Genomic DNA, 15,852 nt, shown 5'->3' on the forward strand with positions numbered 1-15,852 from the left:
TATACACCATTGACCATGCGGTTAACGTAAAATGACATCGTTAAATCACTTTTATTAACTTTTTTTTTTTTTTACACAATTTTATAGTTATCTGTGCTCGACTGCTTCAGCCTGACATGCCTGACTGGAGCATCGAGGCACAGATCGGACGGCGAGGAGGAAGGTAAGAGCCTTTCTGCCATCCTCTCAGCTGATCGGGACACCGCAGTTTCACCAATCAGCACTGCTGAGCAGCCGGGACGTGGTTTTTAACATTTTAAATGTTGCAATCAACTTTGATTGTAGTGTCTAAGGGGTTAATGCTGGGCATCACAGTGATTGGTGATGTCCGGCATTAGCCACGGGTCCCGGCGGCTATCTGCTATGGCCCATGCTCAGCTCCTGAGTGACCGTACGCCCTTTGCCCCCAAGAGGTTAATCATCCTCTTCCACTTGTCCAGGAGACCAATAAACTCATCACTGCTTGTTTAAATGGTTATAAAAATTGTTTTATTTTGTGTAACAAATGAATTTTTGGTGGTTTGCCAGGTAAGCAATGTATATACTCTCTATATACTTCTGCAGCATTTAAATTTTTCCTTAACTGATGTCAGAATACCTTGAACTGCCTTTTTCGGCTGTCTGTAAGTGCTGTGTGTCTAGAGTCCAATGTAATGAGAAGAAGCTTCACAAAATTTTCCCCTGGCTTTTGCTTACTGCTCCTTGTTAGGAGGTAGGGGAGAATGGTGAGAAGCTGCCCCATGTAGAAATACAGATAAAAAGAAGACAGCACGACACTGCAGTCTCTTGGAACTGACACAATGTGGTATGACTGGATGTATATGTATCCGTGGTGGTCCTCTGGTAATACGGCAGTGAATGTGTGTGTGTGTGTGTGTGTGGTGGTGTGTGTGTGTGGGGGGGGGGTTAATGATATGTTCATGTGTGGACTTTGCTGTGGTTTTTGTTGCAGATTCTACCATTCAATTGGCAAATTTTCCATTCAGCCAACAAAATGTGCCAATCGGTTGTCAGGGCAGCTGGGGCCTCCTAAAAGCCCTTAGGCTTTACTCCTGATACACCCTGCCATAATTAGGGCACAATAGGAGATCAGCAACTTGATAGCACACTGCACTGTGTCAAGTCCAAATAGGACACTAAAAAGTGATGTATAAAATGTTTTTAAAAAGCATAAAAAATGTCCTATAGTAAAAATTTTAATCAGAAGCAAACAAAAAGAAATATACAACAAATAAACAACAAACTAAAGATATAGGATTGGATTAGTTTTTAATTCCCCGTCACAAATATTTTTTAAGTTTCGCTTTACATTTCATTGTAAAATTAAGAGTGCTACTTAAAAGTACAATCAGTCGCACACAAAAAAACAACACTTCCCTTTTATGTTGCTGAAAAAATAATTTGGAAATATGCAAAAAAAATCATGAAAAGATTAAAATGTTATTTTCATAAAAAACAAAAAAAACACTTTTGACATGTCAAACAGATTTGTCAAGCGTTTTAATCTAAAGCTAGAGCTAGAACGAGCAGAAAGAAGCCCTCAGCAGATCACTGTGTCTCTCTGCCATCCCCTCGCAGTGATAAACAGCTTCTCCATGTTTGTTCTAGAGCTCACTGGGGGCTCTAGACATGTCAGAGTCTTTTTTAAATGACAGGTACACTTTAAGGTAGTACCAAGTGACTCTTGCTATGCAATGGACTGCAGGACCACATATGGTGCTAAAACCCATTAAAACACACAAGTGTGCAATCCTATTTTGGCACCTTTTGAAGCATAACAGCTTAGCCTGTAGTCACACTTTCCAATGAAAAATTGGATTAAAAAAAAAAAAAAAAAAGTGTTCCATTTTTTTGTTTTATAATGGATTTTTAAGTTTGTCAAGTTTTTGTTCCGTCAATATAAGATCAGTGGGGGTCTGATACACCCCTATGGATGAGTTGTTTAACCCCTTAAGGACCCAGCCCATTTATACCTTAAGGACCCGGCCATTTTTTGAACATCTGACCACTGTCACTTTAAACATTAATAACTCTGGGATGCTATTACTTTTCATTCTGATTCCGAGATTGTTTTTTCGTGACATATTCTACATTATGTTTGTGGTGAAATTTTGTCGATACTTGCATCATTTCTTGGTGAAAAATTCAAAAATTTGATGAAAAAATTGAAAATTTTGAATTTTTTTTTACTTTGAAACTCTCTGCTTGTAAGGAAAAGAGACATTCCAATTAAATTATATATTGATTTACATATACAATATGTCTACTAAACTTTTCATTTTCCTGGACCACTGTTCCAAAACTTTGTCAGACACCTGTGGGGCATAAATGCTCACTGTGCCCCTTATTACATTACATGAGGGGTGTAGTTTCCAAAATGGGGTCACATGTGGAGGGGTCCATTGTTCTGGCACTATGGGGGCTTTGTAAACACGTGGGCTTCAATTCCGGACAAATTTTCTCTTCAAAATCCCAATGGTGCTCCTTCTCTTCTGAGCATTGTAGTTCGCCCGCAGAGCACTTTACTTCCACATATGGGGTATTTTCTTACTCAGAAGAAATGGGGTTACAAATTTTGGGGGGCTTTTTTTTCCTATTTTCCCTTGTGAAAATGAAAAATTTTGGGTAACACCAGCATTTTAGTGAAATTTTTTTTTTTAAATTTTCCCATCCAACTTTAATGAAAATTCGTCAAACAACTGTGGGAGGTTAAGGCGCACTATACCCCTTGTTACATTCCATGAGGGGTGTAGTTTCCAAAATGGGGTCACATGTGGGTATTTATTTTTTTGCGTTTATGTCAGAACCGCTGTAAAATCAGCCACCCCTGTGCAAATCACCAATTTAGGCATCAAATGTACATGGTGCACTCTCACTTCTGAGCCTTGTTGTGTGCCCGCAGAGCATTTTACGCCCACATATGGAGTATTTCCATACTCAGGAGAAATTGCGTTATAAATTTTGGGGGTCTTTTTTTCCTTTTACTGCTTGCGAAAATAAAAAGTATGGGGCAACACCAGCATGTTAGTATAAAATGTTTTACTTTTTTACACTAACAGGCTGGTGTAGCCCATAACTTTCCCTTTTCATAAGGGGTAAAAGGATAAAAAGCCCCCCAAAATTTGTAGTGCAATTTCTCCCGAGTACGGAAATACCCCATATGTGGCCCTAAACTGTTTCCTTGAAATACGACAGGGCTCCGAAGAGAGAGAGCGCCATGCATATTTGAGGACTAAATTAGGGATTGCATGGGGGTGGACATAGGGGTATTCTACATGCCTGGAGAGTCAGTGGCTGTCTATAAATGCTGGGAGTTGTTGTTTTGCAACAGCTGGAGGCTCCGTTTTTATAAACACTGCCGTACAATAAGTTTTTCATTTTTATTGGGGGGGGGGGGGACAGTGTAAGGGGTGTATATGTAGTGTTTTACCCTTTATTATCTGTTAGTGTAGTGTAGTGTTTTTAGGGTACATTCGCACTGGCGTGTTACGGTGAGTTTCCCGCTAGGAAAAATTTGCCGCAGCCCAAACTTGAAGCAAGAAACTTACTGTAAACCTGCCCGTGTGAATGTACCCTTCCAGCTGTTTCAAAACTACAACTCCCAGCATGTACTGACAGACCGTGCATGCTGGGAGTTGTACTTTTGCAACAGCCGGAGGCACACTGGTTGGAAAACCTTCAGTTAGGTTCTATTACCTAACTCAGTATTTTCCAACCAGTGTGTCTCCATCTGTTGCAAAACTACAACTCCCACCATGTACTGATCGTCAAAGGGCATGCTGGGAGATGTAGTTATGCAACAGCTGGAGGTACGCAACTACAACTCCCAGCATGCCGTGACAGCGGTTTGCTGTTTGGGCATGCTGGGATTTGCAGTTTTGCAACATCTGGAGGGCTACAGTTTAGAGACCACTGCACAGTGATCTCCAAACTGTGGCCCTCCAGATGTTGCAAAACTACAAATCCCAGCATGCCCAGACAGCAAAGTGCTGTGTGGGCATGCTAGGAGTTGTAGTTTTGCAAGATCTAGTGGGTCACAATTTAGAGATCACTGCACAGTGATCTCCAAACTGTGACCCTCCAGCTGTTGCAAAACTACAAATCCCAGCATGCCCACACAGCAAACAGCTGTCTGGGCATGCTGGGAGTTGTAGTTTAGCAACATCTGGAGGGTTACAGTATAGAGACCACTGTATAGTGGTCTCAGACTATCTCTCCAGATGTTGCTAGGCAACTCACCGGCTTCCGTACGATCCAGCGAGCCAGCATCACGTAATCGCCGCCTGCCGATTACCGTCGCCCGCTGCCTCCGGATGGGTAAGTGGCTCTTCTGCCGTCGGTCCTCTTCGGTTTCCCCGTCCTGCCCCGTCTATAGTGGGTGGGCAGAACGGGGAAACCGAAAGTTAGCCCCCCCCCCCCCCCCCCCCCGCACCCGATCTACTATTGGTCATCACTTCTGGCGACCAATAGCAGGGATAGGAGGGGTGGCACGATAGGATCGTGGGTGTCTTAGTCAACCGTGATCCCCCTTATATTCCGGGTCACCATAGACCCGGAATGACCCGGAATCGGCGCAAATCACAGGTGTGAATTCACCTGCGATTTGCGCCGATCGCCGACATGGGGAGTTCTGGGCATTTGCGCGGGGTGCCTGCTGATCGAGATCAGCAGTCACCCCGGTCCCCACCTGGCGCGCGGCGGGGACCGAAATTTCCACGGGTGTATGGATATGGGTCTTTAAGTGCCAGGAAGCCAGGGCGTATCCATACGCCCTAGGTCCTTAAGGGGTTAAAGGGATCACAAGTGCCTTTCCAATGCTTACTGCTGCTTAGCCTTTGCATTGCCGAACAGGGCAATGCTGCAATACTTTGCACCGCAAGTACTAAAAGTACAGCAATGAAAAGGACAAGCAGCAGTAAAGACTGAAGAAGCTCTTATGAGTCCCACAATCATTTTAAACAGCTTCCTGGCTCCCTGCAGTCTTCAGTGTCAGGGAACTCCATCTGCAGGCTGATGTGAGCCGAATCTCAGCAGACACTCTTCTTCCCAGTGCTGCAGACATGATAGCACAGTTTCACCAATCACTGTACGAAGATTCTAAGATCCTCTGCTCTAGTAGAAGAGACACCAGCCAGCAAATCGAGCACCCTGTTTTTATTTTAATAGCATGCCTCTGCCCATAGGTGAAATTTAATTTCCACTGGACAACCTCTTTAAGTCCAAGATGGTTGCAGCAGCATCCAGTGATTGGATGAGGAGACCCACACAATGATCCCCAAAGGATGAGCCAGAGATTTCAATATAGAACATTCACACAAAAAAATGGGGCCATAGTCCAGGGTACAAAAAATCCCTATATAGTGGCTCCCCTAAAACATCACTTTTATTATGTATACTCAAACTAAAATGTTAGTGATTTATAGGATATTAAAGGAAATCTGTAACCAGTTTGACCTGCACTAGCCTGTCGGTACCTACGGTGCAGGTGACACCGATGACAACGGTACTTACCTTGTCCCGTTCCGTGGCGGGGATCTCCGGTAATCTCCTCCGTTAGCTCCAGCTCCCGGCACCCGGCTTTGGGCATGGGGGGAGCTTAGTGATCTCACTGCTGCTCCTCTCAGTCATCTACAGCACTTTGCAACTTCCTCTTCTCAGCTCTTAGAGAACTGAGAGGAGCAGAGAGCTCCAGTGTCCATGATTGGCTAAGGTCGCACACGCCTCCCTCATCTATATTCACTGATTCTCTGACCACATGCTGTATGTGTGTTCTTTTCTGGAAGAAAGCTCATAATTTTGTCGGAGAAGTTAATAATTATATGGGGTTTGTATACTAATTTGAAACCACGCCTCTTTGGTGGGGTTTCTGATGGTTTTGTCGGGACATTCAGTGATTTCAATGTTGCACCAAGGTTACAAAAATGTTGTACGATGTGTTTGCCAAAAAACCCTCTTAAATACAGGTTGGATTCAGTTTATTAAATGAGGCTCACTGACGTCTATGTTCTAAAAACAGTACAAGTACGGATCTGTTGGAACATGCTGCATTCTGAAAATAAAAAGCATCAATAGGTGATAGTAAATGCATTATCAACATTATTTTTTATTTTTTATGAACAGATACAGGAAATAATACGAGCTGGAGCTAACAGGGTCAACATTGCTGTGTTACTCAAGTCTAGCTGATGACAAAATGCAGTGAAAACCAGTAACCCGAAAACATGAAACCCAGCCTTGCATATACATAACAGAGTGCACACATATCATTTCTGTTGAGGGCATCCGTTTCACACATGGCTTAAGGAATGTTGTTAGTCTTGTTCTGGGAGGGATGTACTGGCTGTGGAAGATATGACAGGACTGTTAGTTTGGGGTTTTGCTTGGTGTAAACAATATGGAAATCGGAAGCACGTCCACAGGAGCGAGCACACATGAACAGGATGTGCCTGGAGACTATTGATCTGAAATACTGGCATGATACGATGTTTCTTTATCCTGCTATGTGAATACCTGGGCAAACGGTAGTGACAAAATGGTGGTCAGAAAGGAGAACACAATTTGGCCTTCTCTCACAGTAGGGGCGCCTATAGATGGTTATATTATGCCTCAATAAAGGAGCCATATTGCTTTTTTAAGAATGGAATTGTATCACATTAGAGTAAAGCAGTGAACCCTCTCCTGAAGACAATGGGGAAGATTTATAAAAACCTGTGTAAGGGAAGAGTGATGCAGTTGCCCATAGCGATCAATCAGATTGATTCTTTATTTTTCAGAGGCTTTTTAAAAATAAAATCTTCCTCTACACAGGTCTTCCTCTACACAGGAAGGTAATCTGGCTTATCTGCTGTACTTTATTTCAACTTTTTATTAAAAAAAAATCAATATTGCAGGTAACAGACTTGCAGGGCCATGGAAAACAAGTAACGACACCATTTCTTGTTGTCAACTGCAATTCATCTGGCCTCATCTAAGTCATGCCCCGGGGCATGTTAAATACCTACATAGTTGCTATGGATGAACCAAAAATTACCTCATGCACCAAAACCGTATCATTGTGAATTAAAAACAGCTAGCAAACAAACTCAAGTGGTTTCTTCATTTAGATTGGACCTGTAACGTTGGTTCTTATTATCCATTTTGCTTTCTTTTGCGCAGCGAGAGCTTGTGTCTATTGCCCCCTTTTGGGGCTAGCAACCTTTGAAACTCAGCAAACTCTAGCGGATACACATCAGCTTCATGGCTCTGAGTAAGGGTGCATTCACACCTCGTTTTTGTTATACAGTTCCCGTATACGGTTTCAAGTTAAAAACCGTACGGAACCGTATAGAAAACCGTATGCATTGACTTAACATTGCAAACCGTATGTCAAACGCATCATCCGGTTTAGTCCATTTTGCGTCTTATACGGTTTTGTCCGTTTTTTTTACCAGTACCCAAAACCGTAGTCTACGGGTGGAAAACCGTATTTAACCGTATATGGGAACCGTACAGAACTGCATGTGCATACGGTTCCATCCGGTTTTCACCATAGGGTTTTTGACTTTCCACAGTTTTTTTTCTTGGAATTTCAATCAAACAAGTGAAACTTTATTCAAAATGGAGTGAAAAGTTAAAAACGTATAAGTTTTTTTCTTAAAAAACGATGCAACCGGACATAATTTTTCAAACCGTATACGGTTTTTAACTGTATACATGTTGAAATTTGGACACACGTTTTGATACAGTTTAGTCAGGTTTTGAGGAATCTGTTTTTCAATGCAAAAACGTGGTGTGCATGCACCCTAAGGCTGCGTTCACACGGCCGCCTAGACTCGTTCCATTCTTCTCCTGTCAAAATTAAAAGCGGACATTTTGGACAATAACAGATGCAAACGGATGTATGCCGTTTGGATCCATTTGGATCCGTTTTTGTTCAGTTAATAAACCAAAAAAAAATTCTTTCTGAGCATGCTCAAAAGTAAAAACGGATCAAAAAACAGATTGAAAAAAACGGATGCAAACGGATGACATTAAATGCTCATCCGTTTTTCATAGACTTCAATGTAAAATTTACTGTATCCTTTTTTTCTTCCGTTTTTTGGACGGAAGATAAAATACTGCATGTGCCGTTTTTTCTGCCATCAAAAAAAAATGGAAATGAGTGCAAACGGGTGCAAATGAATGGGATTTTTTTTAAACTATTTTGAATCCGTTTACAGCCTGCAAAAAAGGAAACAAAGCGGGGATAAAAAAAAACGGGGACAGACGGCCGTGTGAATGCACCCTTAGAAAGCACAGGGAACCTTTTTTAGCTCATACAGAGGCAGGCAAAATGCTCTCCGAAATGCATGTAAAGTTGTCTCTTCTTCTTCCCTATACAGTGGTTCCTCAAGTTACAATATTAACCCCTTGGGAGTTTTTCGTTTTTGCACTATTTTAAAAATCTTAACCCTTTCAATTTTGCACCTACAGACCTAAATAATGGCTTATTTTTTGCCCCACCAATTCTACTTTACAGTGACATCAGTCATTATACCCAAAAATCTATGGCAAAACCCCCAAAAAAATCATTGTGCATTGAAATTGAAGAAAAAAACGCCATTTTGTAAATTTTGGGGGCTTCCGTTTCTACGCAGTCCATTTTTCGGTAAAAGTGACACCTTCTCTTTATTCTGTAGGTCCATGCGATTAAAATGATGCCCTACTTATACAGGTTTGGTTTTGTCGTACTTCTGAAAAAAATATAACTTTTTTATTTTTCTGCATACGGGATGGTATGAGGGCTCATTTTTTGCGCTGTGATCTGAAGTTTTTATTTGTACAATTTTTGTTTTGATTGGACTTTTTGATCGCTTTTTATTCATTTTTTTATGATATAAAAAGTAACCAAAAATACGCTTTTTTGGACTTTGGAATTATTTTGCGCGTACGCCATTGACCGTGCTGTTTAATTAATTATATATTTTTATAGTTCGGATAGTTTCGCACACGGCCATACCACATATGTTTATATTTATTTTTATTTCCATGTTTTTTTTAAAAATGCGATCAACTTTGAACTTTGCGTCTAGAGGGTTAATAGTGCACGTCACCACAATCGGTGACGTGCGCTATTAGCCCCGGGTCCTGGCTACCGTTAGACGTCGGGACCGACCCAATATCAACGCGTGACCCCGCGTTATATCGCGGGACCAGGAAGTACAGGTAGGCCCTGGTTCCTGGATGACCATTGTATGTTGAGACCATAACTCTTTGGAAAGCTGGTAATTGGTTCTAAAGCCCCACAATGTCAAATAACTAATACAGATAAAGCAAACCCTTACATTTGAAAGTAATAAAGAGCTACTGGGAGCTGTAAATCACTGTCTGTAACTTCTTCAGGGTCCTGTACAGTACACGCAATGTCCTAAAAATGGAAAATGGAGCTGCCCTCACCTGGAGCAGCTATCCTTGGCACAGGTAAAGAGTAATACAGAACATGTAGTACCTCCCTGTACTGTAGGGGGTGCTACCAGACAGCCAGTCAGTGCATGCATTTTAGGAATACAGGGGTTTTACTAGTGAATACCCATTCTGATTGGTCGGTTCTTCATGCCATTGACACATTTCGCAGATCTGGACTGTCTGTAGCATTGTATGTTGAGTCTGGTTTCAAGTGACAATGGTCCAGAAAAGACCATTGTATGTTGAAAATATTGAGGCCATTGTAAGCTGAGGGATCACTGTATAGTAACCTGCAGGGACATAAAATGCAGTATGTTATGAATGTAATCCTGCGAGTAATCCCCTGATTCACATTATGTGTCAGGAAGGAACAGCTATTACATGCGTGGTTGCCATTTGCAACTGTGTTATTCAGCCAAGTACTACACTGTACCTGTTTGTTTCTCCTTATGTCCACTTTTAGTTTGTCATCTATAGTCCTATTTTTTCTTTTTTTTGTAGATGACCACCAATGTATGCGCTGCAATCTCGTGGAAGTCTGGGTCAATTTCTAAAGATACCAGAATTTATGTATAGGGGAGTTCATTGTCTGTGTTTAATGTGGTATTATTAAATGAAAAATATTAACAGTTTCTCTCTCTTTTGTCTCATATAACCATGTACTGACCATCTTTGAGAAGACCATCCCCCTATAAGACCACTTTTCAATGCAATGTGGGGTCATCTTAAAAGAGGTTTCACTGTATATATTATCCTTTATTCATTAAGATGACATTGTTGCCTTTATCTTCAGAATGAATTGCCATGGACGGCCGTCACGCCGCCTTCCATAGACTTGCATTGAGGGGGTGGGGTGTGAGTCATGACGTCACCATATTCCGGCCCTGTGGTCGTCACGCTACACACTCTGAGCTTCCAGCACTGCAGAAAGTTCACAAAGGATGGTGCCAGCGGTGGGACCCCCGCGGCCAGACATCTTATCCTCTATCCTTTGGATAGGGGATAAGATGTATTAGGGCCGGAGTACCCCTTTAAAGGGGTGACTGGTGTTTGGTGATTTACCTTTACTGTTAAAAATGTGTCTGCCATGACCCAGATGTTCTCGTGCAATTGCAAAGCACTTTATAGTCTTCTTCTCAACACCAGGAAACGCCCACTAGGCCAATCATTGGCTGCAGTGGTGACCCGCCTTAATTAATGATTGGCCGGGTTGGCACTTATATGTGTTGAACACAGAATTCCTGGGCAGGGGAACCAGGCACAGTCAGAATGGAGGCGGAGATAAATCATTGCAGGTGAATACACATTGGGGGAGATTCATCAAGACCTGTGCTAAAGAAAAGTTAATTAGTTGCCCATAGTGTAATGTCCCAGTACAGAACATGGTTCTGTACTACCCTTAGGCCCTGTCAGGTTGAGTCCCTCAGTGACCTGGGAGCTCTCCTGCAGTGTCTCCCCTGCTGTTACTGTACTGTTATCTATTTTATTTTATGGATAGTAAGTGTCCTAATGTATAGTCAGTATAAAGGACCTGTGAGATGTAGTCGAAAGGACCTGTGAGATGTCACATGTTATGTCTATGTTGGCACGTGTTACCCAGAGGGCACCAGCTTAACCTATGATCCGCAGCTTGACCAATGGGCTTTGGCTCAGCCCCCCTCTATATAAGGGGGCAGCCATTACAATTCACTCTCTTTTCTCTTATGCTCCCTGTTGAGGAACAGCAAACACCAGAGATCTCAGTGCTAGTGACCAGCACGTGGAAGGCCTCAAATCTACAGTCATTCCAGTAAGTCAAAAGTCTATGTCTGCTGTCACTACCCATAGTCAAGTACAGTCTAAAGTCAAACCTCAAGATAATGATCTAAAGTCTATTACAAGTCTAATTGGTCCCAGCAAGCTGCGAGGTCTTTCTGTGTTCCTGGCCACCTCTCTGGGATTCTGACCAGCTGTGAAGATAATAATATCTATCTAAACTCAGTAAAGCCTCTGTTAAACCATAACTGGTTATGGACTCTCCTTTCACTACCTAACCATTGGAATAGCGGAGATACCATTCGCGTGGTTCCGGTACCCAAAAACCACTCTGGTGTCAGGAACAATAGGGGTTAACAACACCTTGCCCCGGGGGTTAATACCATCTGAAAAAAATAACAGAAGCAATCTGATTGGTTGCTATGGCCAGCTAGTCAAGTTTTCATCTGAACAAGTTTTGATGAATCTCCCATATTTTTCCAGCCTAGCCTGGCCATCCTATTGGAATTTGTCTTGAAATCAAGACTTTAGATGTACTTTGAAGTTGATGCAATTCCACTTGTTGCAACTACCTACCAAGTTCTGGACAAACAATTAAAACTAATAAAATAAATAGGGAAAACTACGAGAAACTAGCTAACACTTTCAACATGTATATATAGCCTTTTTTCTCCCTGATGGTAGGAGGAACAATGGATCTACACAAACATATATCAGGCTTTAACCACTTAGGGACCAAGGGCGTACAGGTACGCCTTCGCTCCCTGGTACTTAATGACCAAAGGCGTACCTGTACGCCCGTGGGAATTTCGGTCCACGCCGTACAGGGACCGGATCGAGATGACTGCTGATATCTATCAGCAAGCACCCTGTGCAAATGCCCAGGGTATGAATTCACACCGGCGATTTGCAGCGATTCTGGGTCATGACCGGGTGACTATGACCGGGTGACCCGGAAAATAAGGGGGATCGGGGTTGTCCAAGACACCCACGATCCCCCTGAATGGATAGGAGTGAGGTGGCAGGGGTGCCACCCCTCCTATCCCTGCTATTGGTCAATCAGAAGCGATCGACCAATAGCAGATCGGGGGCGGGGGGTTAACGTTCGGTTCCCCCACTCTGCCCACCCACTGTTGTCTGGGCAGAACAGGGGAACCAATGGGGACCGGCGCCGAAGGTCCACTTATCCATAGGCGGCGGCAGCGGGCGGCGATCAGCAGCGGGCGGCGATCCGTGGCAGCAGAGGAAGGAGATGCGGCTCCCTGGATCCTACTGAAGCCGGTGAGTTCCCTAGCCACATCTGGAGAGCTACAGTTTGAAGACCACTACAACTACAAATCCCAGCATGTACTGATCGCCGAAGGGCATGCTGGGAGATGTAGTTATGCAACAGCTGGAGACACACTGGTTGGAAAATACTGAGTTAGGTAACAGAACCTAACTGAAGGTTTTCCAACCAATGTGCCTCCAGCTGTTGCAAAAGTACAACTCCTAGCATGCACGGTCTGTCAGTACATGCTGGGAGTTGTAGTTTTGAAACAGCTGGAGGTTTGCCCCCCATGTGAATATACAGAGTACATTCACACGGGCGGGTTTACAGTGAGTTTTCTGCTTCAAGTTTGAGCTATTGCAAATTTTTCATCACAGCGCAAACTCCTAGCGGGAAACTCACCGTAACCCCCCGCCAGTATGAATGTATCCTAAAAACACTACACTACACATAATAAAGGGTAAAACACTACATATACACCCCTGACACTGTCCCCCCCCCCCCCAATAAAAATGAAAAACATATCGAACGGCAGTGTTTCCAAAACGGAGCCTCCAGCTGTTGCAAAACAACAACTCACATCATTTCCGGACAGCCACTGACAGTCCAGGCATGCTGGGAGTTTAACAACAGCTGGAGGCACCCTGTTTGGGAATCACTGGCGTAGAATACCCCTATGTCCACCCCTATCCCTAATTTAGTCCTTAAATGCGCATGTCGCTCTCTCACTTCGGAGCCCTGTCGTATTTCAAGGAAACAGTTTAGGGCCACATATGGGGTATTTCCGTCCTCGGGAGAAATTGCCTAAGAAATTGTGGGGGGCTTTTTCTCTTTTAACCCTTATGAAAAGGTAAAGTTGGGGTCTACACCAGCATGTTATTGTCATAAATTACATTTTTTACACTAACATGCTGGTGTTGCCCCATACTTTTCATTTTCACAAGAGGTAAAAGTAAAAAAAAACACCCAAAATTTGTAACGCAATATCTCCTGAGTACGGAAATATCCCATATGTAGACGTAAACTGCTCTGGGTAACACCAGCATTAAAGTGAATACATTTTTTTTTTTTTTTGGGAGAGAAGGAAAAGTTGGAGTCTACACCAGCCTGTTAGTGTAAAAAAAAATTAAAACATTTACACTAACATGCTGGTGTTGCCCCATACTTTTTATTTTCACAAGCAGTAAAAGGAAAAAAAGACCCCCAAAATTTGTAAAGCAATTTCTCCTGAGTACGGAAATAGGCCATATGTGGGCGTAAAGTGATCTGCGGACACACAACAAGGCTCGGAGTGAAAGCGCACTATGTAAATTTGAGGCCTAAATTGGTGATTTGCACAGGGGTGGCTGATTTTACAGCGGTTCTGACATAAACGCAAAAAAATAAATACCCACATGTGACCCTATTTTGGAAACGACACCCCTCACGGAATGTAACAAGGGGTATGGTGAGCCTTAGCACCCCACAGGTGTTTGACGAATTGTCGTTAAAGTTGGATGTGTAAACGCACATGGCCCCTGACTTCCATTCCAAACAAATTCTCTCTCCAAAGCTCAATGGCGCTCCTCCTCTTCTGAGCATTGTAGTGCGCTAGCAGAGCACTTTACATCCACATATGGGGTATTTCCATACTCAGAAGAAATGGGGTTACAAATTTTGGGGGTAATTTTCTCCTATTACCCCTTGTAAAAATGTAAAATTTGGAGGAAAACCAGCATTTTAGTGAAAACATTTTTTATTTTTTATTTACACATCTGATTTTAACAAAAAGTCGTCAAACACCTGTGGGGTGTTAAGGCTCACTGGACCCCTTATTACATTCCTTAAGGGGTGTAGTTTCCAAAATGGTTTTCTGGAGGGTTTTCTGCTGTTCTGGCACCATAGGGGCTTCCTAAATGTGACATGCCCCCCAAGAACCATTTCAGCAAAATTCACTCTCCAAAATCCCATTGTTGCTCCTTCCCTTCTGAGCCCTCTAGTGCGCCCGCCGAACACTTGACATACACATATGAGGTATTTCCTTAGTTGAGAGAAATTATTTCTAATAAGAAGGCCCTTCAAATCCACTTCAAATCTGAAATTGTCCCCGAAAAATTTAGATTTTGAAAATGTTGTGAAAAATTTGAAAATTGCTGCTGAACATTGAAGCCCTCTGATGTCTTCCAAAAGTAAAAACACGTCAACTTTATGATGCAAATATAAAGTAGACATATTGTATATGTGAATCAATATATAATTTATTTGGAATGTCTATTTTCCTTATAAGCAGAGAGCTTCAAAGTTAGAAAAATGCAAAATTTTCAATTTTTTCATAAAATTTTGGATTTTTTCACCAAGAAACGATGCAAGTATAGACAAAATTTTACCACTAACATAAATTAGAATATGTCACGAAAAAACATTCTCGGAATCAGAATGAAAAGTAAAAGCATCGCAGAGTTATTAATGCTTAAAGGGGTACTCCGTTGAAAACCTTTTTTCTTTTAAATCAACTGGTGGCAGAAAGTTAAACAGATTTGTAAATTACTTCTATTAAAAAATCTTCATCCTTCCTGTACTTATTAGCTGCTGAATACTACAGAGGAAATTCTTTTCTTTTTGGAATGCTCTCTGATGACATCACGAGGACAGTGCTCTCTGCTGACGTTATTATAATAATAATAACGCTTTATTTATTGTTGTCCTTAGTGGGATTTGAACCCAAGTCCCCAGCACTACAAGGCAGCAGTGCTAACCACTGTGCCACCATGCTGCCCTTAGCATCTGCTATGCATGGTTGCTAAAATGGACAGAGATGTCAGCAGAGAGCACTGTGCTCGTGATGTCATCAGTGTTCCAAAAAGAAAGGAATTTCCTCTGTAGCATTCAGCAGCTAATAAGTACTGGAAGGATTAAGATTTTTTAATAGAAGTAATTTACAAATATGTTTAACTTTCTGCCACCAGTTGATTTAAAAGAAAAAAGGTTTTCACTGGAGTACCCCTTTAACCCCTTAAGGACCCAGCCATTTTACACCTTAGGACCCGGCCATTTTTTGAACATCTGACCACTGTCACTTTAAACATTAATAACTCTGGAATGCTTTTAGTTATCATTCTGATTCCGAGACTGTTTTTTCGTGACATATTGTACTTTAACATAGTGGTAAAATTTTGTGGTAACTTGCATCCTTTCTTGGTGAAAAATCCCAAAATTTGATGAAAAATTAGAAAATTTAGCATTTTTCTAACTTTGAAGCTCTCTGCTTGTAAGGAAAATGGATATTCCAAATAATTATATTTTTTAATTCACATAAACAATATGTCTACTTTATGTTTGCATCATAAAATTGACATGTTTTTACTTTTGGAAGACACCAGAGGGCTTCAAAGTTCAGCAGCAATTTTCCAATTTTTCGCAAACTT

The sequence above is a fragment of the Hyla sarda genome, chromosome 2, assembly GCF_029499605.1.
Source record: "Hyla sarda isolate aHylSar1 chromosome 2, aHylSar1.hap1, whole genome shotgun sequence".
NCBI lineage: Eukaryota > Metazoa > Chordata > Amphibia > Anura > Hylidae > Hyla > Hyla sarda.